The sequence below is a fragment of the Lacerta agilis genome, chromosome 12 (assembly GCF_009819535.1).
Source record: "Lacerta agilis isolate rLacAgi1 chromosome 12, rLacAgi1.pri, whole genome shotgun sequence".
In the NCBI taxonomy this organism is placed as follows: domain Eukaryota; kingdom Metazoa; phylum Chordata; class Lepidosauria; order Squamata; family Lacertidae; genus Lacerta; species Lacerta agilis.
In genome coordinates this window covers 22,216,440-22,242,891 of record NC_046323.1, presented here as the reverse complement: position 1 = coordinate 22,242,891, position 26,452 = coordinate 22,216,440, and positions in this window count along the sequence as shown.

Genomic DNA, 26,452 nt, shown 5'->3' with positions numbered 1-26,452 from the left:
AAAATAAAGAGAGGCATGAAAAAGAACTATGGAAAGTGGGGCCGTGAGCTTTGGAGAGAGAAGGAGGGGGAAGCAGATTCTTTTCAGGTTCAAAGACAGTCTTTCTCTTTGCATTCTGTCTATCAATTAGGGCAGCATTCCCAGAGGGAATAGAGTCCAGCTCTCATTGGTGTCATTCAACTGCCAATCTTCTTGACATGAACACCAAAGGGCCTCATGTTGCGCTGCGGAAGCTGTCTGTCAGGCAATCAGCAGCTGCTATGACATCATCTGTGGTGTTTTTCTAGGGCTATTATGGCGGACGGGGGAAATATAACCCTAAGTGAGTCAGAGCTCTCCCCACCGCCCACCCCACTGTCTCAGTCAGGATTAATATTTTCCTTTTATACACTCAACATGTATTTCTTTATTTAAAAGAAATGTGGCTCTCGCTTTTTGGGTTTGTTAAAGAAGTTTACAAATTCTGTATTGCAAGGGGGTTGGGAAGCAGCGTGCAAAAACATCCCCTAAATCTTTACCCTATCTAGTCATTACAGGGATTAAGATGATTTTCTCGGTCTTCTGTCAGCAGTGCCTTTGCCAGCCTGTCTTATTTGTAAATGCAATCTAGATTTGTAAATTGCCCTAGAAAGGGACCAAAAGGGAGTCCAATATGCTACTGAAAAGGGTTACTGAAATCAACAGAGGTCTAGTCTCTGAATTCCAAAATGGAAACCCTGATAGTGGGCAATTGTGCATATTTGCTCTGTTTATAAGCCAGTCCTGTAGATGGATCGACACACTGGTGGAGAAAGACATGTTGAAATAGACATGTGACTGCATGCAGGAGAAATTCCATATTTTCTCCTTTTTCCTTACAGAGCTCAAGCTTCACAAACCATTGGACATATGTGTCGGTCAACAAATCCAACATTGATTTAGCAGTGCCTTATCCTTCCAGTCACTTTAGTCAAGTTATCTTCCTCTCAAATCTAAAGAACAACTTCAGTACTTTCACTTGAACAATGGTTTAGAGCCCCCACTCAAACAATTAACTTTTTAAACTTCAAATAAATTGAGCAGGAAGTGACAACTGAATGACTAATTTACATCACTGGGGTCAGCCAATCAGCACTCTCCAGGAACAGGAAGCTCTCGTTTTGCATGAGGTCAAGTCTGTAGGTATAGGGGGGAGAGTAGAAATTTGCTTTCCTGGCAAATTACCATACTCCTTTTCCCAGCAGGCTCCCTGTTCAAATTAATGTGGATTTATATGTATGGTCAATATTTGATTAGCAATTCTGCTCTGGAACAAAGCCTGTTTTAAGACATAAAAAATATTAAGTGAACAATATCTTTACCTTCATCTATGGGCCATTATCGCTCTTAAAAAAAAATATCCTACGAGACATTATGTAACTAATCTGCCCTAGAATGTTGTTTATGCTTTAGCAGTCATTTTAAATGCTTGATGTCATTTTCATATGCCCTTGGAAATCCACTCAGCTATTGGTTCTGTAAATCTTGATTTATTTTTATGTGCAACATGTGGATATTCCTAATTGGGGGAAATGCTTTAAATTGTATTCAAAACAACACAACTTTAAGATAGGAGAAACAGGTTAATGAATGCAAGGCAGAGAATTTAAACACAGGGCATTTTTTTTTTATTTCTGTGATTTACATCCTACCCTTCACAGTTTACAACGAAACTCCTGGGGTGGCTTAAAGGATAAAATAGTAAAAACACAGCAATTTATAAAGCACCATAAAAAATACAATAATTAAAACAGGAGAAAGCAGCCTTTACAAACTGACACCATAATAATAACAGATTAAAGGACAACATAGGAAGCTGCCTGATGATGATGATGATGATGATGATGATGATACATTATTATTTATACCCCGCCCATCTGGCTGGGTTTCCCCAGCCACTCTGGGCGACTCCCAACAGAATCTTAATAGTAATAATAATAAAAGCAATAAAACATCATACATTAAAAACTTCTCTAAACAGGGCTGCCTTCAGATGTCTTCTAAAAGTCAGATAGTTGTTTATTTCCTTGACATTTGACGGGAGGGCGTTCCACAGGGCGGGTGCCACTACCGAGAAGGCCCTTTGCCTGGTTCCCTGTAACCTCACTTCTCACAGTGAGGGAACCGCCAGAAGGCCCTGGGAAAGTTGGCCCACCTTGCTCAGTATTATCTTCATTCACTGGCAACAGCTCTCCAGGGTTCAGGTCTATTTAGAATTGTAAGGGATTATCTAGTCCAACCTCTTGCAATGCAGCTGTCCCATATGGGGATTGAATTTGCAACCTTGGAATTATCAGCACCACGCTCTAACCAACTGACCTATAGATTCAGTTGAGGGACATCCCCTGTCCTACTCAGAGATGCCAGGGATTTGAACCCACACCTTCTGGATGCCACAGGCTGCGAGGCGAGGTTATTTTTTTAAATTGGGGCAACATCACTTGCAGTAATTATAAACTCTGTGGGATGATGAAGGGTTATGACCTATTAGCAGAAGCCGCTGTGAACTCAACATGTGAATATTACAATGAAACCATATACTTCTTTAAAGATGAGCGTGATTGACTGTACCATCGTCATAAAATGCAAACAACCTCAAAATTTAAATAAGGACAGGCAGTATGGCTTTACTCCGAGTGTTCCATTCAGCTCCTGTCGACTCGGCTCAGATGTGTTAGGTAGATAAATATTCCTTGTCTAAATGGTAAATACATTTTAGAGGCGCATTACCAGAGACATAAATTCTCCGAGTCCTGATTTTACATTTGAAAAATCAATTCATTTCGGATAGAAGTTTGCTTTTTCCTCAAGTAGCAATATGAGTAACTGTCAAGTGAATTTAAGTCTACTAAAGGTTCACTGGAATATATTTAATCAAACCCTAAAAATCATAAATGTTCATTTTACATTCACTTGATGTTAACAGATTGTTCTGACAATTCAATTTGCATATACTGTCAGGGAAGTGACAAAGCAAACATGTGCCCTCGAAAATCGCTTGGTCTTTACAAATATTATTAGTGAGGAAAGACATTTAATCGCAGGCTTGAGTGAGCAAACATTTGAAGCTGAGAGTTTTATTTTAGCACTGTTGGATGGCAAGAAGGCTTTTCCTGTCTTCCACCGGGTAGCCAGAATGCCTGATGAAATTAACATTCCATGTGGTTCCAAGGCAGCGTCAACATAGAAGGTTGTTTTATGTGGAGTCAAACCATCTGGCTCCATATTTGCTACACCAACTGGCAGTGATTTTCCAGGGTTTCGGATCGCTGTCTCTCCCACCCCTGCCTGCAGAGACTTGAACCCGGGACATTCTGCATGCAAACCATAATGTTTTGCTTTACAAGTGAGCTATGGCCCCTTCCCCACAGTTTTACATGCATTTCTTTCTCTCTTTTTTCATAAATTTATATTTGATTTTACAATTAAAATTTACCGGTACATTCAAACATGAATTAACATCACAAAAATATAGGATTCCCCGAACCCTTGGACTTCCCTCCACCACCCCGTGGGTTCCCTTGTTAATCTCTTTCGATTGCATCTTATATTGTCCTCCATTTTTTTATATAAAAAACCTCCATTGTTTCCATGGTTCTTGTTACATTGCGAGTGTTGTTACAATCCTGCTAATGTTTTTAATTGTTTACTGTGTTCTCCAAGGTAAATTATGAATTTCCCCCATTCTTTATTTAAAAAATTTATCTTCCTGGTTTCTGATCTTTCCAGTCATTTTTGGCAAATAGGCTTAATCCATCAACTTGATCAACCATTCTTCTCTAGTAGGGATTTAGTCTTCCTTCCATCTCTGGGCTAGAAGCATCTGTGGAGCTGTTGTCGTCAGGGCCATTTTTACCTGGGGGTGCAAGGGCAGAAAATTGGAGGGGGCGCCAAATGTAAACCTACTGTATACTGGTTCCTCTCGATCAACAGCAGTGGAAAGCAGTGCAGCGAAAGTCCCTCTCCCCCCTCCCCCCCCCGGTCCCTCTGTTACTCCGTAGTGTCAAATATTCCCGATGAGTCATGAAACAAAAGCAGGTTTTTTCGCTGCATCATTACAGGTGAGCGATTTCCCCCCTAAAAAAAGGTCAACAACTTTGGCTTCCCCCCCTCCCCAAAAAAGCTCAATAAAAGTTAATTTGGGGGCATTGGGCGGATCTTTGTACCCCGGCGGTGCATGTGCTAAAGACAGCCCTGGTTGTCATGTACATAAATAGTATTTTCTGCTCCTTTTTACATGCATTTCTCTGACTGTTCTTACATCTATGTTTGTATCAGAAGTTGAAGCAAGAATATGAAGAAGAAATGACTTTGAATTCAAAGAGCTTGTGTGTTTGCTCATAGCAGCCAACAATGTATCTGGACGACTAGAACTATCCAGATAAGTACATGCTTATGTTCAGAGAATTACTGTATATTTTTATGCATGAAACGACTACTTTAAATTATTTCTTTCGAAAATAACAACTGCATACTTAGGGCTAATTCACTGTAGAAGAAGAAGAGGAGGAGGAGGAGGAGGAGGAGTTTGGATGTGATATCCCGCTTTATCACTACCCGAAGGAGTCTCAAAGCGGCTAACATTCGCCTTTCCCTTCCTCCCCCACAACAAACACTCTGTGAGGTGAGTGGGGCTGAGAGACTTCAAAGAAGTGTGACTAGCCCAAGGTCACCCAGGAGCTGCATGTGGAGGAGTGGAGACGCGAACCCGGTTCACCAGATTATGAGCCTAACGCTCTTAACCACTACACCACACTGTAATGGCTGACATACCCCCCCCCCCCAAAAAAAACCCCACACATATTGGGAATGTGCAGGACTATTGCTGAAGTGACTACCTTGAGGCAGCTTTGTTTAAGTTCCTATCTCTATATAAAATACCACAGGAAGGCACCATAACTGGTTTCTCCCTGTTTTGAGAATTTCTGCTCCATTCTGAAAATAACAGTTAAATACATTTTAAACATAGATTTAATCTATTCAATCTCATCTTGATACCGGGCTAAAAATACCAAGTGGTACCATAAGCATCACAGCCATTCTATAATTATGCGTTGTTAATAAATGAATTGCAGAAGAATCTAGGCTGCGCTAACAGCCATCTGTTATATACCAGCTGAACGTTTCAGTTTCAAGAACTGTAGACAATTATTAGCATATAGGTAATTGACATTATAGAGTTCATAACCCAACACCAATTACGGCAGTATGCTGCAACGATGCCAATTACCGCAAAACGTGTGGCATTTATAAATAGAGGATCGCAAAATCCCAGTGTCTTTAGGTCAATCGCCACATTTCAGACTTTAAAAAAATTAATCGCACATGTGCTGTGCTGTAGCGATGGTGGGAATCTTTGTGTTCGTTACATTCAAGCAATATAATTTTAGACTGAGATATTTAAAAGTAACTCTCCCCTGTATTTTACTATCTTGAGAATGAATTGCGACATGACAGGGGTTGTATTAGGTTGCCAGTTTACTGCCGCTCATTAAAACTGGGCATTTTAAACGACTATTAGAACAATAAACATTTTAGACTATCTACACCACTGTGTGACCCTTGTATTAGAAACAAAGACCCGAAGTCAGCTTTTGCAAACCTGGCACCCTCCAAAGGTTTTGGACTACAACTCCCATCAGACCCAGCCAGCGCAGCAGTTGACGAAGTCTAAATATTAATTGTGGCTCATTTAAAGCACAAGCATGACACTCCAAATGATCCTTGGAACTGTGGTTTGTTAAGGTTGCTGGGAACTGTAGCTTTGTGGAAGGTAATCTACAGTTTCCAATATTTTTTTAGGAGAGAGGGGAATGTGCTTCCTAACACGCACACTGGGGTGCAATGAGAACTATTGCAGGCACAACAAAAGGGGTGTTTTGTAAAATGCAAGCAGTGATATTCCACAAATCAAAGGAAGCTGTGCCCCCAAACCCATGGCCAAACCCAAGACGAAGGTCAAGAAGTTGACCATATGGGTGGTTGAATGTTAATTGAACAGTGGCAAAGGGACAGCATCTTCCACATCACTTGAAGGCAGTGGACTACTGGGGGGTGGGGGTTTCCAAGACAGGCCACATGCTGCACACAGCTCTGACCAACATATCATACTGCTCCTTGTCTGGGAGCAGGCGCATGCAGCCAACACAGGTTTTAACCCCACCTTTCAGCCCATCAGATGACATCACAAGTGACATCAGATGATGGACAGGTGGGTGTAGCTTGAGCGAAATGGACTCATCTCCTTGGCTCGGGAGTCACATCACTGCATACCCTTCAACATTTCTCAGATGAAAATAGGGATGTTCTAAGAGATGTGGGTGGCGCTATGGTCTAAACCACTGAGCCTAGGGTTTGCCAATCGGAAGGTCGGCGATTCAAATCCCCCACAACAGGGTGAGCTCCCGTTGCTCTTTCCCAGCTCCTGCCAACCTAGCAGTTCGAAAGCACGTCAAAGTGCAAGTAGATAAATAGGTACCACTCCAGCTGGAAGGTAAACAGTGTTTCCGTGCGCTGCTCTGGTTTCGCCAGAAGCGGCTTAGTCATGCTGGCGACATGACCTGGAAAAACTGTCTGTGGACAAAAGTTGGCTCCCTTGGCCAGTAAAGCGAGATGAGCACCTCAACCCCAGAGTTGTTTGCGACTGGACTTAACTGTCAGGGGTCCTTTACATTTAAGGGAAAGTGGGACATTCCAGGGTCAAATCAGAAACCAGGACAGCTTCTGTAAATCCGGGACTGTCCCTGGAAAATAGGGACAACTGGAGGGTCTGACATCATTAAATAATATATCTTCATATGGCCAGATCATTATTTGCATTTGTTAGAGTTCATCCACACTTCTCCTTTCCCCTGTGCTTTCTAGGCACATGTCTGTAATTTCCCAGACTGTGTCTGAGCACTCTTCCCCACCCCCACCCCGCTTTCCTCAGGAAAACCCGCTCTTTACCACCAAATTGGAGCAAACAGCAATTCGGGTTTCCCACAGATTGTCATTTGCTCTGATTCAGTGGTATAGCACAGGTTTTCGTGGAGAAAGTGCCAGGGCAAGGAAACAAACACTAGGACACTGACTTGGAAAGCTTGGAGCAAAGTTAAGTGCGCATGAGCCCTTAGCTTTTATATACAGTATATATATAAAAGTCTCATTGTGACTTAACAAACAGATAAAATCAATTAAAAGGGAAATAAAAAAGAAAGCACAGTGGAAAATTTCTAAAGAGTGCAACATGACCAAAATCAATGTTTCTAACATGCTAGTTCATCGGAGATCTTTTCAAAAAAACAAACAAACCAGGGTGTGTTGTTTGGAGGAGAGGTAGGAGATGTGGTGGGAGGGGAGGGGAGCTCACTTTAAAGTGCTGTCCTTAAAATGAGAAGTCTCCAAGACTTATGTGGAATAAGGGGAACTTTTGTTAATTGCATTTTCCATGGTTCTCTATGGTTGGCTTCATGCTTTGTAGTTGTGGGACATGTTGCTGCAGTCCTGTTTACAAAGCCATAACTTAAGTGACAGGCTTTTCGCATGCAAGACCCGTCATTCGTCAACTCTGCAGCAGGAATGAAGCAAACAGGGGTTTCTGTAGTCCTTTCGGATGTCTGCATTTGAAATATAATCTGAAGCCAATGCATCAATCCCTTCACTCCCAGCATCCGAGCAAAGGCATGGCCATGTGAAAATAATACCCAACCCGAAGCAGAATATACATCTGCCGGGAGACAGAGACGTGATTATTTTCACTGGCGTGTGAGTTTTAGCTTTTACCTGAGGCAACAAGTGCTGCTTATCAGTCCACCATGAAAATCGATCACACATGTTTTCTGAACTCTTCTGTAGTTGGGATTTCACAAGGTCTCTCCCCTCAACCTCCAACCCCCCCTCCCTCTCTCTCTCACACACATTCTGCAAGTATATATAGATTTGCAGGTATAAATATATATATATATATATGTAGAGAGAGAGAGAGAGAGTTGCAGATATGTAATTTTTATTAAATTTTCTGTTTTACAACTTAAAATACTCATTTTATATCCTTAAGATATCAATGACTTCTCTTCTTTTCTTTCCATGGTTCATTTTCCATATCATAAATCGCTGCATATTTTACAAAAACTATACCATTCAGTAGTCCATTATTGCATCCATCAAAACTTATTTACACTGTTGAATGCTGCCAGCGTTTTTCAGCTGTACACAATTATTTCCCATATATTCAATAAATGTTTTCCAATCTTCTCTAAACGTATGTTTTTCTTGTTCTCTTATTCTATATATTAAGTCTGCAAGGTGTGCATATTCTGTGTCAGCTTAAGTTGCCACTCTTCTTTAGTTGGTTCTTTTTGGGCTAACTAAACACGCTGTGTGATCTAAACCACTAAGCCTAGGGCTTGCCGATTGGAAGGTTGACAGTTCGAATCCCTGCAATGGGGTGAGCTCCCATTGCTCGGTCCCAGCTACTGCCAACCTAGTTGTTCAAAAGCACGTCAAAGTGCAAGTAGATAAATACGTACCACTCTGGCGGGAAGGTAAATGGCATTTCCGTGTGCTGCTCTGGTTTGCCAGAAGTGGCTTAGTCATGCTGGCCACATGACCCAGAAGCTGTACGCCAGCTCCCTCGGCCAATAAAGCGAGATGAGCGCCGCAACCCCAGAGTCGTCTGTGACTGGACCTAATGGTCAGGGGTCCCTTCACCTTCACCTTTAAACACGGGCCGCAGTAGTAGCATACATAAATAACCTTTCTGCAAGTCTTTTCCAGGTTACATTTTTAAAATTGAGCTTTGTTAAAAAGATTTCTCATTCCATTAGAGTAACAGCACACTTGGAAGGATAAAACAACTAGGAGGTCTTCAGGGACTCTGAAGCAGGGGCGTAGGGAGCCGCTTTGCCACCCAGGGTAGCAAATGCGGGGGCACCCTCCCGGGGGCGAGGCACCACTTCCTAGCGCACGTGCGCCCTGATGTCACGACGCATGTGCCGTGACGTCACAGCACGCGCGCAGCATCCCGGATGGACTGCGTATGTGCGGACATGTGCAGTCCACCCAAGATGGTGGGCGCGAGCAGCCAGCACCCCTCCCGACCGTGCGGCGGCGCGGCAAGTTTTAAGCATATGGTTTGCCAATACTGCAAAGCAAAACATGCCCACTTATCATGCTCAGTTGACCAGGAACAAAGGACAAAACCAAACGGGCAAAGATGATATGAACATATCCTGACTTCTGTAGATTGTCTAATCCTGTCATTTTTAACCTTGGAGTAACTTAGAATGGGTGTGATTGCCCCAGTGCCAACATTTCCAGGCAGCTCTTAGAACTAGGGTGGTCAACATGGTACCCTCCACATGTCTTTGGACTCCAGCTCCCATCAGGTTCTGGTCTCCTCAAATGCTTGAATAGCAGGCTGACCAGGCCCACAGATCGCTTGCCTTAAATATAGTGAGGGAGTGGGGAGGGGTATTACTCAGAAGGGTGGTGGGAATGGGTGATTGGCTGATGGGTGTGGAAAACCTGTTGACGACTCTTAACGGCTGCAATTAGCCTTGCAGGGAAAGGCAAGGGGTGAGATGGCTAAAGATAGCTTTGTCATGTATAATGAGATAAGAATCCAATGTCTTTGTTCAGACCAGGTTTCTCCATGGTTTTAAGTTTGGTGATTAGTTGCAATCCAGCCACTTCTCTTTCCAGTCTATTTCTGAAATTCCTTTGTATCAAGACAGCTACTTTGAGATCTTTTATAGAATGTCCTGGGAGATTGAAGTGTTCTCCTACTGGTTTCTCTGTCTTGTGATTCCTGATATCAGATTTATGTCCATTTATCCTTTGGCATAGGGTTTGGCCTGTTTGTCCAATATAGAGAGCTGTGGTCCTTGGCACTGCAGTATCCTTGGTCCCCACTGAGCTGTTTTGAAGAGTTCTCTCATATGGAGGTTGTTGTTTTTTCTCTTAGGGGTAGGGGAAACTTCTTCCAAGCTCAGGGCTCTGAGCCTGCTGTTAGCTCCCTCTTGTGCATGCATCTTGGTTACATAAGGCTCAGCAGTCAGAGAACTATTAGAGGACAGGATTGTTTACAAAGAATCCAACCCGTATTAAAAGTCCAAAAAACCCACGGTTTTTTTACAAGCTGCATAAAAAGGACTCGCTTCCTCCCACCGCCCCCCCTCTGCAACTCCAAAATATAAATTGCCTTCCTTCAGAACTGCTGCGTTTCCTCAGACCCAGGTTTTCCTCCACTTTATTTTAAAAACCATACACATAAGAGCGAACATATGAGTTCACTAAATATTTATGGATGTAATTTACGAGCTTGGTTGAGTGCCTCTTGCCAGAATTGAAAAGGATGCCTGTGTGTGGCCTTTAAATAAAAATACAAAAAAAAACCCACCATCTAGGACTGGCCTAAAAGCACAGAGGTGAACAGCAACTTCACATCAATACTGAAACTGTCAGACTTCACGGGGGGAGGGGGGGATGAACAGTGACTTACTGCCCACTCCAAAGTCTCACCTAACCATCAAATAAATGCCTACCTAGTAAAGGGCACTCTCACCTGTGCCACACAACCCACAGCAATGTTACAACTGGGATGCAGGATCTGAGCACCAGGAGAATTCCATAGACCAGGCACATCCAACAGGTAGGTCGTGATCTACACTGGTAGATCACTGGACGTCTGCGGTAGATCACTGGTAGATCATTGGCTCCCCCCAAAGAAGCTGAACAACTGTGGCTCCCCTTAAAAAAGCTCAATGTTTTACCTCCTCCCTGAAAAAGCTCAACAACTTTGACCTGAATCCCCCAAAAAGGGGGTAGATCACTGCCAGTTAACTCTGTGAGTAGATCGCAGTCTCTTGGGAGTTGGCCACCCCTGCCATAGACCATAAAACAATACATATGCATTCTCTTAAGACCTTCACCTACTGCTTCACATAATGATCATTACAATCAACATTATGCAGAACTAAAGAGGAAAGCACAGGTTGAGTCTGAAAAGTTGAGTCAGCATTCCTAGGCATGCATGCCCTCCAAGTGTCCCGGTTTTCCAGGGACAGTCCCGGAATCACAAAAGCCATCCCGGCTTCCGATTTGATCCCGAAATGTCTCTGCCGCCACCGAGCTCCAGGAAGAGGATTGGCCGCCGATGCCAAGGACCAACCCCACATGACTCACAAGCTCTGATGGGCAGGCAGAGGGTGGGGCCACCCTGGGCGGGAAGAAAGGGGGAGTGGAGCAGAGCACAAGGAGTCTTGATTTTTTTTTTTTAAATGCTTTGTGCGTCCACTTCTAATCTTTCCCCTTTCTAAAAAAAATTATTTATTGGTGTGTGGTTTTCTTTTTGTAATCTACCAAAGAATGAAATAAAATAAAAAATGGGATGAAGGGGTTTTCTCAATACAGTGAAGGGTGTGTGTGCTGTGTCCCATTTGTTGAAGTGGTGACGGCACATTATTATTCTGATAGGAAATGTTATTTGGTGGTCGGGTGAGAAAAAATGGGGGGGGGGTCAAGGAGGGTCAGTAGAGGGGGAGTGAGAAATGTCCCTATTTTCATCTAAGGAATGTCGGAGGGTATGCTTACCTGGGAGTAAGCACCATGGAAAGCAGTGAAACTTACTTCTGAATATATATATACTGTATATTGTCATCCAAGAATAAACTCATTGCATTCACTGGGACTCACTCCCAGTTAAGGATTGCAGCTTTGCTCTATGATCCTGTCAAGTAATTTATTTCTTATCCACACCACATATTCAAGGCACTCTTATACCACTTCAGAAGTTTCTAAAAACTGTGTTTAAAATGACTAGGAAGCAATAGTTTGGTTTTAGGGTGCAATCCTATACCTGGGAGTCAGCCCACTCAAATCCATGCATCTTACTTCTGAGCAGACAGGTATAGGATTGCACTGTAAAAACATTCTATTACTTCCTAGTCATTTTAAACACCATTTTCAGAGAGGTTGGCCAAGTCGGACAATGGCCTTTTGCAGACCTTTGCACTCGATTCACATCTTATTCAGTTGGAAATGGTTGCAGCACAGCGTGTTGTCCACTGTGGCTATAAACATTTGCATATTTTAGCCTTCTTTGTCTTTCAAATCAAGAGCGTCCAGATTTTTCCTCTCCAGTCAGTCGTAGATTGTTGTTGGGTTTAAAAGACAGAAAGAAAGCTTAAATATTTATAAAGAGCCTGCTTCCCAGCTCCTTTAAATGCCCCTGTTTTCGACTCAGTTTTGTGGGAGTCTGTTTATACTAATAATGCCAAAAGTCCATAATCCATGGGGATTCAAACCTGTCATCTCGTCCCCCGGATGAGGATTTCGAAAGCCTGTTCAACAGCTAAATCCCCTATATTACATGTCCATGCTACCGAGAATTAAGGGACCTTTCCTGTTTTCCTCCTGGTAAGCAAATTGCTTATCATAAATGTACAAGTAACACCTTGTTCTGCTGAAATGCAAATCGCTCTCTGAATGGAGCATGTGTTTGAGGGCCTCAGAAGCAACTGCCTTCTCTTTTGGAAAAGAAAAAAAGTGCCCTGCAGGTCCCTGAGAGACTCAGCATACCAACACAAGGAACGGCTTCCCGTTTTTTCTGCCACTCAGTGCTGTACTTGTCTGGAGGACCAGTGAATGGGTCACTCTCCCAAAGCACAAGCGTTCTTATTTTATGCTTTGCGTTATTATTTTGTCGGCGATCAGAGTAAGTGTCCTGGAAACATTTCAGCATTTATTTTCCACATCCTTCAGCAATAAGGTAAAGGTAAAGGGACCCCTGACCATTAGGTCCAGTCGCCGATGACTCTGGGGTTATGGCGCTCATCTCGCTTTATTGGCCGAGGGAGCCGGCATACAGCTTCCGCGTCATGTGGCGAACCAGAGCAGCGCACGGAAACGCCGTTTACCTTCCCGCCGGAGCGGTACCTATTTATCTACTCACACTTTGACGTGCTTTTGAACTGCTAGGTGGGAAGGAGCTGAGACCGAGCAACAGGATCTCACCCCGTCGCAGGGATTCGAACCGCTGACCTTCTGATCGGCAAGCCCTAGGCTCTGTGGTTTAACCCACAGCGTCACTCACTTCAACAGTAGTATAGGGGTAAATCAGACCCTCCAAGTGCCCCTATTTCCCAGGGACAGTCCCAGATTTACAGAAGCCATCCTGGTTTCTGATTTGATCCCAGAATGTTCCACTTTGCTTTAGGACGTCCGTTTTCATTGGAGAAATGTTGGAGGGTATGGTAGGACATACCTATTTCATACCCTTCAACATTGTGTGAGAAAAATTTGGGGCACCCCCCATCCCCATTTCAGTCACTTGCCCCCCTCCCTGCTGCTGACCTCTTCCTTGTCCACATGCTTGCCCCCTCCTCTCCTCTCTCTTACCTGTGCTGTCTTTGGCTTCCTGCTCATGAGATGCTGTGTCTCCAGACGATGCGAGTCCTAGAGCGGCCCCGGGATGGTTGCCCCAGCCTGCACCATGTCAGTAGACCAGAGCTTTCCAGACTGTGTGTCGCAACACGTTAGTGTGTCGGCTGCAGTCTCTAGGTGTGTTGCGCAAATGCTGGAAAGGGGTTAGTTCAACCTCCAGATTGCTTGTAAAACTGAATTACCATGTCACGAAATGATGCATGTGCCACCAACATGAAAAGTTTGGATAGCTCTGCAGTAAACACCACACAGCCTGGAGTGGCTTCTAGGGAAATTGGGGCATCCTGCATTATGTTCAGAAGCCGGGGCAGCTTCTAGAAATTTGGGGTGTCCCAATTAAATCAGGACACTTGAGGGGTCTGCTGTTCCATCGGAGAAATGTCAGAAGGTATTGAGTTATGCAAGTCCTGAGCTAAGGAAATAAGAAACCTACAACCTTTAGACGACATCTGAAGGCAGTCCTGTATGGGAATTTTTTTTTTTAATGTTTAACATTTTCTCATGTTTTTATATATGTTTGAAGTCTCCTAGAGTGGCTGGTGCAACCCAGCCAGATGGGTGGGGTATAAATAGGATGATGATGATGATGATGATTGAATAGGACGTCCCTATTTTTATCGGAGAAATGTTGGAGGGCATATTAGAGTATCAGGCTGGAACCTGGGAGGGCAGCATTCAAATCCCTGGGTGACCTTGACTGGATCTAGACACATCGAAGAAGCGTTTCAGTTTAAAGCTCTGTAAATTTTAAGAGGGAAAACAGGTGGAGAAAACCGGGATTCCACGCCACCATCTGGTGTTACAACGTTATACCGCACATACAACACATATAGATCGCTTTTCCTTTACCAATCCAGCGGAGTACCCAGTGCCCATCACTGCCTCTCCGCCTAACCTACCTCACAGGGTTGTTGTGGGGATTAAATGAGGGGGGGCGTGTACGCTACCTTGAGCTCCTTGGAGGAAAAGGTGAAATATAAATGCAATCAATCCATCCATCCATCAATTGTGTAGTGCAGACGCTCTTCGTGATAGCCCACACGGCAATACATGCCCCCATAGCTATATCCCTACTAAGGCTAGACAACAAAAATCATTATTTCTTAAGCAGTACTAACACGATGACTTCCAAGACAGCTTTTTGCTTCCTCCCCACTCTTGCTTTGCTTGATGAAGCGCTCTGGCGATCTCAAGAGCCTGTTCACTATGCTGTGACATTTTGCTTGGTCACAATAAAGGGGTTGGGGTTTTTCAAAAGTAAAGTGGCAGTTTAACCCTCAGCCCTGCATGCTAACGTAGCCTATCTCTTTGTCTCCTTAGCTTGTTTGGTGTGTTTCTCTCTGAGGAGAAGCTTGCTCGCTCAACAATGCCGGGGACTACCAAGCAATGCAGGAGCTGATGTCATTGTCCGTCCTGCAAAATAAGTCACAGCACTTCCCTGTTCTGTTGCACCGCTGACCTGAAAATTGTGGAGCAGGAGTTATTGCTGGTCAATGGTTAGTTTCTTTTTTATGTGAAATTCATAAAGGAACTTTTGGCCTGGGAGGCAAAAACTCTTTAATTAACCTGCTTTAACATATGTGGTGAGTGGGGGGGGGGAGGTTCCTTAATTAGCTGACTGATAACTACACTATCCCTGCGCCACCTGGACACATATTATGAAAGGTTGAGCTGAGAACAGCATTTCCATTCTGCCTATCAGCTAAGCAGGCTTGGGTCCGGTTAGTACTTAGATGAGATCGTGCAGAAAAGTCATGGAAAGTTTCCCAAAGCGGCCTTCTCTTTTTTTGTGGTAGGTGTAAATATGAAGGAAATAGCTAGCCACCTGCCAACATGGTGCCATAGAAAGAGTGAAACAGCTGTGGGAGGAAGAGGAAGAGGACAAGGAAGCTGAAGAAGAAAGCCCGATGTTATAAACCAGGGAAAGCAGAGAGAAGAGTTTGGATTTGATATCCCGCTTTATGACTACCCGAAGGAGTCTCAAAGTGGCTAACATTCTCCTTTCCCTTCCTCCCCCACAACAAACACTCTGTGAGGTGAGTGGGGCTGAGAGACTTCAGAGAAGTGTGACTAGCCCAAGGTCACCCAGCAGCTGCATGTGGAGGAGTAGAGACGCGAACCCGGTTCACCAGATTACGAATCTACCGCTCTTAACCACTACACAACACTGGCTATATCAAAAGACAGCGTATATCGAATGAGACTCCTTGATGAGAACCTGTGAGGTGGAATCCAGAATGAAGAACTGTTCTCGGTCACCAAGACCTCCTTGAGGGGTGTTAAAAGGAACGGGAATCCCGATCATTATTTATGAACGCCTCAAACTGTCAAGGCGCTAAGTGTGGCTATTTATTTCTATGCCACTTCATTCCAAAGTAGGCTTCTAAGTGATTTACCAAATAAGACACTGAAACAGAAGCATCAATAACTGAAACACACAACACATTCGAACAACACAGCTGTTAAAATAGGAGACCCAGGTTTGAGTGATCAAGCACAGTATTTAGTGATTTTTATAACTGATTTATATAATATAATAATAAAATGAAGGACTCCAAGGGAAGCTAGTACTTGTCTTCTGCTTAAATTCCTCAAAACCAGTTTTCTCCCTGGCTGATTCATACTAATCTGGCTCACTGCCTTATTCATGGTAATCTGTCAATCCCAATTTACTTTCATGGGATGTGCTCTCTGATCTAGGTCTCTGATCCAGACCATGCATTGTGTTCTCATGAAAACAGGGTTCATTAGTTCCTCTAGTGGAGGCTGAAGCACTTTTAGGACAAGGATATACGTATGTGAATTGAGCTAACATACACACAGAGATGACTTTCTGTGTGTGCATCAGAACACCTGTGTCTAAGGCTCTGCACACACCATGCATTTAAAGTATTATTATTATTATTATTATTATTATTATTATTATTATTATTACCCACCAAAAAAGAATCCTGGGAACTGTAGTTTACCCCCTCACACAGCCACAGTTCCCAGCACCCTTAACAAACTAGAATTCCCAGGATTCCGTAGAGGGGTGAGCTTTTAATGTATGGTGTCTGTGCAACCTAAGTAGGAACAGACTGTGAGGGAAGAGTGGTTCAAGATAATTTGCACTATAGTTTCAGAGCTGATCTTGCCTTATATGCTTTTAGCTTCCTATTTCTTCAGTGTTAGCTTCGGGGTGGGGGGAGGTGCTCCCCTCCAGCTTTCCAATGGACAATACTAAATATAAATATAAAAACATGAGGAAAATGTTCCTCATGCAACTGAAAATTTACCATTCCTGGCAGAATGCCACTTCTGTCAGTCAAAGCACACATTGTTATTTTAATCTGGCATCAGTTCCATGTCTCCTGTTAATAGCATTATTAGTGTTGGAAGAGAGCCAAGCATCCTACTTTTCCAACCAATTTGTCCAATAAAATGGATTATTTGATTAAGCAGTTACTTGGGTAGGGGAAGCATAAAAGGTGTTTTCTCGAAAGTACTTGGCTCTATAATGTTCTCGTGGACCGAACCTTGAATTCCAAGGGTTTCGATTGCACTGTGTGTTCAGTATCAGGCTAGCACCAAAGGGATTATAGTGGTGTTGCAGATAGGATGTTTCTATTCTATGACAGAAGGGACATCGTGACTAACGTTTCTTATACCATGTTAAAGAGCAACATTTCCTGACGGGGAGCCTTTCAGTGGTAGGTGGTAGTGGGTGGGGCATGAAGCAAAAACAGACACAGCAATAGGTAGGAATCTTATCCCTCTATAGCAGGATTTCCCAAACTTGGGTCTCCAGCTGGTTTTGGACTACAACTCCCATCATCCCTGGCTTGCAGGACCAGTGGTCAGGGATGATGGGAAGTGCAGTCCAAAAACAGCTGGAGGCCCAGGTTTGGGAAACCTTGTACAGCATGCTGTGTTCCATCCACACAGAAGTCAGAATTTTCAATACGCCCACAGATCTTGCCATTTCCCATCTAGGCAAGCAAGGTGCATGATCACAGTCAGGACCAGATTTAGGTTTGATGAGGCCCTAAGCTACTGAAGGTAATGGGGCCCTTTATATGTCCAGCTGTCCTGTGTCAACGACAAATTGTCGCTGTTTTTTGTGTTGAATATATGCTATATGGTAATTTATGGACTTAACAGGTCCATACACAACACAAAACACTGTTGCTATATGAAGGTTTTATTTTATTTGTGTGTGTTTTTAATCTTATATTTCGGAAATGTACATCCAGGTTTTTTTCCCTTTAATTTTTTTGGGGGCCCCCAAGAGAATGGGCCCCTAAGCTATAGCTTGTTTAACTTATATGTAAATCTGGCACTGATCACAGTTCTGTCAACCAAAGCATTTGATGAGGATGCAGAGCAGCACCGGGGACAGGAGTAGCTGGTGCCCGTGGGAGGGGGGCAGAGAAGGGCAAGTCCTGAGGGCCAGAGAGAGAGAGATGGAGAACCACATTAAGAAGAAGAAGAGAAGAAGAAGAGTTTGGATTTGATATCCCGCTTTTCACTACCCGAAGGAGTCTCAAAGCGGCTAACATTCTACTTTCCCTTCCTCCCCCACAACAAACACTCTTTGAGGTAAGTGGGGCTGAGAGACTTCAAAGAAGTGTGACTAGCCCAAGGTCACCCAGCAGCTGCATGTGGAGGAGCGGAGACGCGAACCCGGTTCACCAGATTACGAGCCTACCGCTCTTAACCACTACACCACACTGGCTCTTAATCCTGCAGGCAGGAGCTTTTTCACCCCTAGTCTACCTCTGTGGGCCTAAACAGTCAAGCTGTGCCCTACACCTGATGTCATCTATGATGTGCATGTGGCTAGGCTGAAAGGTTTGGGGGTTTTTTTAAGCACCACAGATCAGCCAATTATCAGCCCTTGTAATGTGCTGTGTTGGTGTCAAACCCCACAGGCAAAGCGAAACAGATCTCCGGACATCACTGTGATGCCACCCGTCTGTCAAACATAGCTTGTGGGGTAGGGGGGAGGTACAGATCATAGCTGTCAACCTTCCTTTTTCTTGCAGTGGGAAACGGCGCTGGAATAAGGGAATTTCCTGCAAAATAAAGGGGGAAAGTTGACAGCTATGGTAAGGATCAGGCCTGCAGGCTGGATCCAGTTCTCCACTCTTGATCTAGAGTTTCAGGCGGGAGTCTTTTGGAACCGGAAAATGCCAGGAATTTGGAAGTGAGACTTGCACTGTGAAGGAACCCAAAAGGTACAGCAGCACGGCCAAAAGAAGGGTAGCAATGGTGAATGCGTATTCCAGACTCCCATGCGCCTCTTCCCATTTCCTATAGGAAAACATTAAGTTTTGCCCATAGTAAACATATTTCATGAGTCCCGCTAGTCAATTTTCTTTGGAAGTCAAGCCATGATTGGGCCACAATTTTGCTAAGCGACATTCATTTAGGCAGGTGAAGATAAGGCCACTTCATCCTTGGTATCAAGAAGATCCTTTGTTTCAGAAAAATGAATCACGCCCTTGTTCAAAACGTTGCGACCACATCAAGAGTACAGCGATGAAAATGTCTGTGGGGTACATCTTGACCAAAGTTAAGTGCTTGTTTAACTCTCTTCCATTAAAATTCAGGGGACCGAAAAGTGCTTAACTTTGATAGATCACGCCCTGCATTTTTAATTTGTTTTTTAAGCAATATGCACACTGACCCCCTACTAATTAGCAAAGTAGTTCCACTATAGACTTAATGGAAACATATGGAGTTCAGCGGAGCCGAGAGCGAAATAAATTCCCTTATACCGCATCGATGCCAGCTGAAACCTTAAGGACATTGCCAAGCTGGGGCTAATTAAAACATACCCTTAAAAACTTCACAGGCCTGTGGACACGCAACATTGCTCTCAGTGGCATCACTAACCAAACATTTAAAATAACGGTCCATTGAAGCCCTCAGACTGTCCTAGGCAAGGACTACTATTGCTCCGTGGCCTCTGGCTGGTACATTCAACTCTTTCCCACCCACCCATCCTTGTTTTTTAAAAAAATAGTTTCGGGTCTCCGTGGTAAAATAGTGAATTAACTGGTGGAAGGAGAACAGGAGGTCATAATAACAGTGAAGTATGTTGAGCTGGACCATAAAGAAGGCTGATCGCCAAAGAATTGATGCTTTTGAATTATGGTGTTGGAGGAGACTCTTGAGAGTCCCATGGACTGCAAAAAGATCAAACTTATCCATCCTTAAAGAAATCAGCCCTGAGTGCTCACTGGAAGGGCAGATCCTGAAGTTGAGGCTCCAATACTCTGGCCACCTCATGAGAAGAGAAGACTCCCTGGAAAAGACCCTGATGTTGGGAAAGATGGAGGGCACAAGGAGAAGGGGACGACAGAGGATGAGATGGTTGGACAGTGTTCTCGAAGCGACTGGCATGAGTTTGGCCAAACTGCAGGAGGCAGTGGAGGATAAGGGTGCCTGGCATGCTCTGGTCCATGGGGTCACGTAGAGTCGGACACGAATGAACGACTGAACAACAACATGTTGTGCTGGGATGAGGGCACAGGGCACGACATGGCTGTAAATAGTGAGAAATGGCCTCTTCCCTTGCTGGTCAACAAAAGGCTCTCCCTTTGTGAGCCCAAGGCAACTTTACTCTCTGGAATTCTTTGAATGTATGACAGTCATGTAAACTTAATAAATAACAAGATGAAAGATTTAAATATACGTATATATTAAAAGATGATCCAAAAAGAACTCTCTTAAGAGAATCAAGTCTTTTTGTCTTAAGACAGTCTTTAAAAGAATCTTTCCCCCCATTTTTTTTTTAATAATTCCAGTAGCACCTTAAAGACCAACTAAGTATAAGCTTTCTAGGTATGAGCTTTCGGGTGCATACACACTTCTTCAGATACTCTGAAGCAGAGGTCGCTCCAACCTTATAACTCTTGATGACCGTTAATGATGGCAGTTGGTTCCACAGGGAAGGGCAAGGGATTTTTGAAGGGAAAGATGACCAAAATTAGCTTTAGCGTGTATAATGGGATGTGAATCCAATATCTCTATTCAGACCAGGTCTCTCCATAGTTTTTAGTTTGGTAATGAGTTGTAACTCAGCAACTTCTCTTTCAAGTGTATTTCTAAAATTATTTTTGCAATAAGACAGGAGCACAGCCGCACTCTCCCCACCGGCAGTTCCCAGCGGCTGGTATTCAGAGGCCTACTCCCTCCAACAATGGAGTTAGAGTGCAGCCATCATTACTGGTAGCCACTGATAGGCTTATCCTCCATGAATTGATGAACATTCATTTACATTGCAGGGGTGGACTGTAGAATCCATATAGATCATCATCTATATAGATCATCATCTATATAGATGGCATACCAGTCTGTTTTCCTTTATGTCGTAGAAAGCCCCAACCAGCTTCCCCCACACAGGAAGACGGAAGCATGCATGACTGTCACACATGAGGGTGTATGCTTTTCCCATCCTGTACACATTTGTGGGAAGAACCACAACTCAACAGGAGTCATCCCCCCCCCAAAAAAAATGTTTATTACATTTTCTGTTTTACATTTTAGAATATTCATTTAAACAACCTTAAAATATCAATGACTTCCCTTCTTCTCTTTCCATGGCTCATTTTGCATAACATAAATCCCTGCATATTTTATATAACTAAACCACTTGAGTATTCCATGATTACAGCCATCCAAACTTATTTACACTGTTGAATTTATCTTAATGCTGCCCACGTTTTCAAATATACACAATTTCCCCCCATATAATCAATAAACATTTTCCAATCTTCTTTAAATGTATGTTCTTATTGTTCTCTTATTTTATATGTAAGGTCCGCAAGCTGCACATATTCCATCAGTTTAAGTTGTCATTCTTCTTTAGTTGGGATTTCACTCATTTTCCATTTTGGGGCTAACAAAACATGGAGCGTAGTAGTGGCATACATAAATAACTTTTTTTGAGGGGCCATTTATCGTGTAGTTAAAAAAAAAAAAGCACTGGTTGTATTCAGTGATAGTCATATTCAAAGCAGACCCACTGAAATCAATGGGCATTCATTTCAATGGGTCTACTCTTAGTAAGCGATAACCCTATGACCAGATCTTTTGCCTTCAGTAATGAGCATACAAGTACTTGCCATCTTATCTCATGGTAATGAAATAAAACATTGGTCGTAAAGAGTTACAGTCGGATTAGCTAGTTTGACCTTTTCTGTGAGTTCCTCCTGATCACGGCTGGACTAAATTCAAATGTGAAGAAGCAGAAGATGGCTTTTCTCACAGAAGACCGAAAAAATAAAAACGACTGTGCTTGGGCCGCTCTTCCTCCTGTGGGCTCTGAGGGAGATACACTTGGAGTGCCCTGAAGGATGTGTCTGCAGGTTAGTAAAATGTCAGGCATGTTCAGCAGACAGACGTGCTCCCCATCCCTATTGGGGCCTTTATCCTCAGAACAGCTCTAGTAAGAAATACAAACTATATTCTTCCACTGACCTCCTTCTGAACCTAGTCCTAGAAGGACTATATCTGAGTTAAGCTAGTGCTGGGCAATAAAGCTTCCTCAGAACTGGAGACTGCCAGAATTTAAGTGGTATATTTTACGGTCTGGATTATAGTCCGCTGGAAGGCGCAGATGAAAACTCAGCTCATTTCATGTAAGGATCCAGTTCTGACTTTAACCACGATCCAAAATATATCAACAAGGAGGGGGGGTGCTTCAGTTGCCACAGTCAACTCTCTCTCTCTCTCTCTCTCTCTCTCTCTCTCTCTCTCTCTCTCTCTCTTCCCCCCCCCCTAAAGAAAAATTGGAGTACATATTAGGTCAGACAGCTTTGCAGAGTTGAGTTTCACTGACACAGGTGAAATGCCAGTCAGAGCCCACCACTTTAAGTTGCATTATCACATATGAAAGAAGGAATTGCACTAAAGTTAATTGTGGCCAGAGAAATGTCCGTTGTCACGGCAAATAAGTGGTTGTAAGGAAGCCTAACAAAGCAGGAATCCTGGGGTGAGGGCACGAATGTGCAGTGTGAATTGAGACACATTTGGACTGTACACACGTATGTGTGCTGCATGTTTGTATAGTGAATGCGCGGGGAAGGAAAGGGGATTGACCCCAGTCCATGCCCCATGCACATGAAGACACACATTGATGCGTAACTTGCAAAACAGCCTCTGCACATATGTAAACTAAGTAGGCAGGTCTTGTGTTCTGAACCCTTTTGGCAGGGTTGTGGGTGATACAAGCAGATCCTATGACTGTGTACATGTTATTGGCTTAAAATACAGCTAGGTCATTCCAGCAGGCATTTAAGTTGAAGTTTGATTGCATAGTTTTAGTTGACTTATTCTTTGTATTGTATCTTTGTAAACTGCTTAGAGACTGCTGCATACCCCTCGGGACATCCCGTTTTTGGGCATCACAGCCCCGAAAGATGTTCAGGGCATGATCTTTGGCAGGAGCAAATCCTGGAAGACCCATGTCCTGGTTTTCTGTGACAACATGTTGAAGAAGTGTGCATGCACACGAAAGCTCATACCAAGAACAAAGTTAGTTGGTCTCTAAGGTGCTACTGGAAGGAATTTTTTATTTTATTTTGTTTTGACATGTTGAAGGGTATTCTGTTGTAGCTAAGCAGTTTATAAATTGCTTCAATAAATAAATAAATAATGCATATGTATGTATGTATGAATCTAAAGTTATAGATACAGTCGTACCTCAGAAGCCGAATGGAATCGGTTCTGGAAGTCTGTTCAACTTTCAAAATGTTCGGAAACCAAGGCACGGCTTCCGATTGGCTGCAGGAAGCTCTTGCAGCCAATTGGAAGCCACACCGGACGTTTGAGTTCCAAAGAACGTTCGCAAACCGGAACACTCGCTTCCAGGTTTGTGGGGTTCAGAAGCCAAAACGTTGGGATTAGAGCTGAATTGCTGGGATTAGAGCTGAATTGAAATTTCTCAGAAGACGTTGATTTGCAAAAAATAAAATAAAAATCTAAGATTGTTCTTTTTGACACACACACACACACACTGAGAAATAGAAGGCCACTTTGCAGAATTTTCTCTAACTATACCATTTTTTATGGCAGGCACCATTTTACTCACCACAATTCCCTGAAGAGATGGTCGGTTTGGTGTATTCTCCTCTAAATAAAAGGATAATGATAAATAAATAAATAAAATAAATAAATCTAAATAAAATGATGACGACGATGATGATGATGATATATGCAAAATGGTGGCGAGTTGACCAACATGGTATCTGCCCCTGCTGTCCCTTGTAGCAGGAACAAAACAACCCATCTAAGTAGAAAGAAAGAATGGAAGGAAGTTGTGCTCCCACCACTGCTAATGATGATACCCACCCAGTTGGGGAATTTATCATCCCCCTAGAGAAATGTGTGAACTGATTCTGCCCACACAGGGTGGCAAATGTTGAGAGGCCATTTGCACACAGCTCTAGCCAGGATCATCTAAAGGTCTTTTTTTAATGTAAGGACTCCTAACCTCCCAGAGTTCAGTGGCAGGTTGGTTCATCCAGAAACCAAAAAACACACACACACACAAACCATAACCTTCTCTAAAATATGTATGGCTAAATACTCTCTCTATATATATATATATATGGAGAGAGAGAGAGAGAGAGAGAGAGAGAGAGAGAGAGAGAGAGAGAGAGAGAATGTCAGCTGTATAAAAGCTTTACAAATCCTCCATTTTTCTGCTCACACCCTCTGTAAATCTCTTTTGGGGCTATCCCAGGCCTCCATCACATTCCTTAAGGATTTACAAGGCACAGGGGATGTAGACATCAGCTCCAAATGAATGTGTTTATTCAGAAAGGTCTTGAAGCTTTTCCAGCTTTTCAGGTACTTCTGTCCGATTAATCCTCCTGAAGACTTTGGCAGTATTTGTAAAAAGCACTTTAGGTATTGCTCCACTTCAGCGCTTTTCAGCACATCCATTGTAGCCTCTTGATGGGAATAACTGCCATGGAGCTATGGATAAAAGGGATATTGAGCTGGAGGTGGGGAGTGAAACCGCAAAACGCCAGTCAAAACGAAATTTCTTCAAGAAGATTTACCATCTGTGTAAAGATCTAAATTTAGATCGTGGAACAGATTCCAGTCACACCAGATTCCAAGCTGCAACAGCTCCACGCACACCCACTTATCCCAGAGTGATCTCTATCAGCTTTTTCAGGTGGTCTTTTGGGTTGGCTTCTGTGGGTATTTGGCTCAATATTCAAAGAGCCTTTCCAGAAACATTTTTTTTAAAAATCACCCAGGCTAAGCGTGCTAGATCTAGCAACCAGGAGATCCATAATTGGATCTTCCACTTTCCCCCCTTCTTTTTAAAATGATTGTCTTTATGGAGCTGAATATAATTGGGACTATATCTCTAGCATACGATGAGCCAATACCTTCCTAGTGCCATTTTTCTGATGAAAATTGTCACTCCTAAAGAGAAAAAGAATACAGTGGTACCTCGCAAGACGAATGCCTCGCACAACGAAAAACTCGCTAGACGAAAGGCATTCGCTAACGAAAGGGTGACTCGCAAGACGAATTTTTCTATGGTCGTGCTTTGCAAGATGAAAATTTCAATGCATTTCTATGGGAATTAAATTCCTATGCATTCCTATGCATTCCTATGGTCGTGCTTCACAAGACGAATTTTTCGCAATACGAAACGACTCGCAGAACGAATTAATTTTGTCTTGCGAGGCACCACTGTACCATTTCTCACTGGGCAAATAGCTTTGGAGGGGAAATGGCATGGCTGGGAGAAAAAGTGAATTCTTTCCCACCACTGCCATGCTCCCAAACAGATTTGGGACCTCTGCAGTTGCTTTTAAACCTAAAAAGAAGAAGCAGGAAATGGAACCACAGATCTCCCAGGGTAATGCCTAGTAGCAACATTCAAAAAATGTCCTAATCTAGATGGGGAACCTGTGGTTCTCCAGATGTTGGTGGCTTACAACTCCCATTATCCCTCACCATCAATCAAGCTAGATGGGACTAATGGAAGTTGGAGTTTCTTCTCCAATACGATGTCATACAATCTCAACAGTGCAATATCTGATTACCTTACAGATGGCAGAAGGAAGACTCTGCTGTAAGGGGAAATTCAATGGGCCAGGATTGGGGGTGGGTGTTCATAGATGATGTTTTTACTCAAGGGAGAAGTGTGCTGCAGAGCTAGAGGAGGATACAACTCTCTTCCTCCTCCTCCTCCTCCAGACCTGATAGATCATTCTTGCACTTGAGCAATGGAATTGTCAGCCTACCTAGCCAGGAAGACACAAATAAAATAGCACTTTTTAAAAAATCACAAAAGGCCATGAAGCGGTCAGTTAATACTTCTTCACTAGTTGGAGAAGCATGAATACATGAGCAAATGCAGGCAACTTTGAACCTTTTGTTATTGGCAGTTTGGTTTGTTATTGCTAGGCCTCGGAAGACTATTGTTATACCAGCTAATAAGTTGTGAACAAACAAGGCATAGGAAATCATGAAAATGGAGAAGATCTTGCATCTGATGAGGACCGTTAAGGAAAGCCAGGCGATTGTGTCAAGTTGGCCACCATTTGCAGCCTTTCCTAGAAATAACTCTCTCTCTCTCTCTCTCTCTTCTTAGCTGTTTTATGTAGAATGAATATTTCATATTCACTCCAGGAAGGAGATGGATGTCCCTAATTTGAAGAGCTGCGATTTCATTTCCACATGAGAAATTGTTACATTTGCAATTGCATGTGTTACAGACCTCTTTGTTTACACAAATGATATAAAAGATTGCCTTTGGTAAAAAAAATTAATGCAGAATGATTCATACATGGGTAGGTTGTGTTGCTCATCAAAAGTGATCTCCCATGATGGTGGTTGTCCGTTGCTGTATATCCTTTAAATCTGGTCTGGAAGCTGCTGCTGGTGTGGTGCTATCTATTGACAACCGAGCCAGTTTTAAGGTCTTGTTACTCAGATAAAAAGCCTTAAACACTGTGTGTGTGTGTGTGTGTGTGTGTGTGTGTTGATA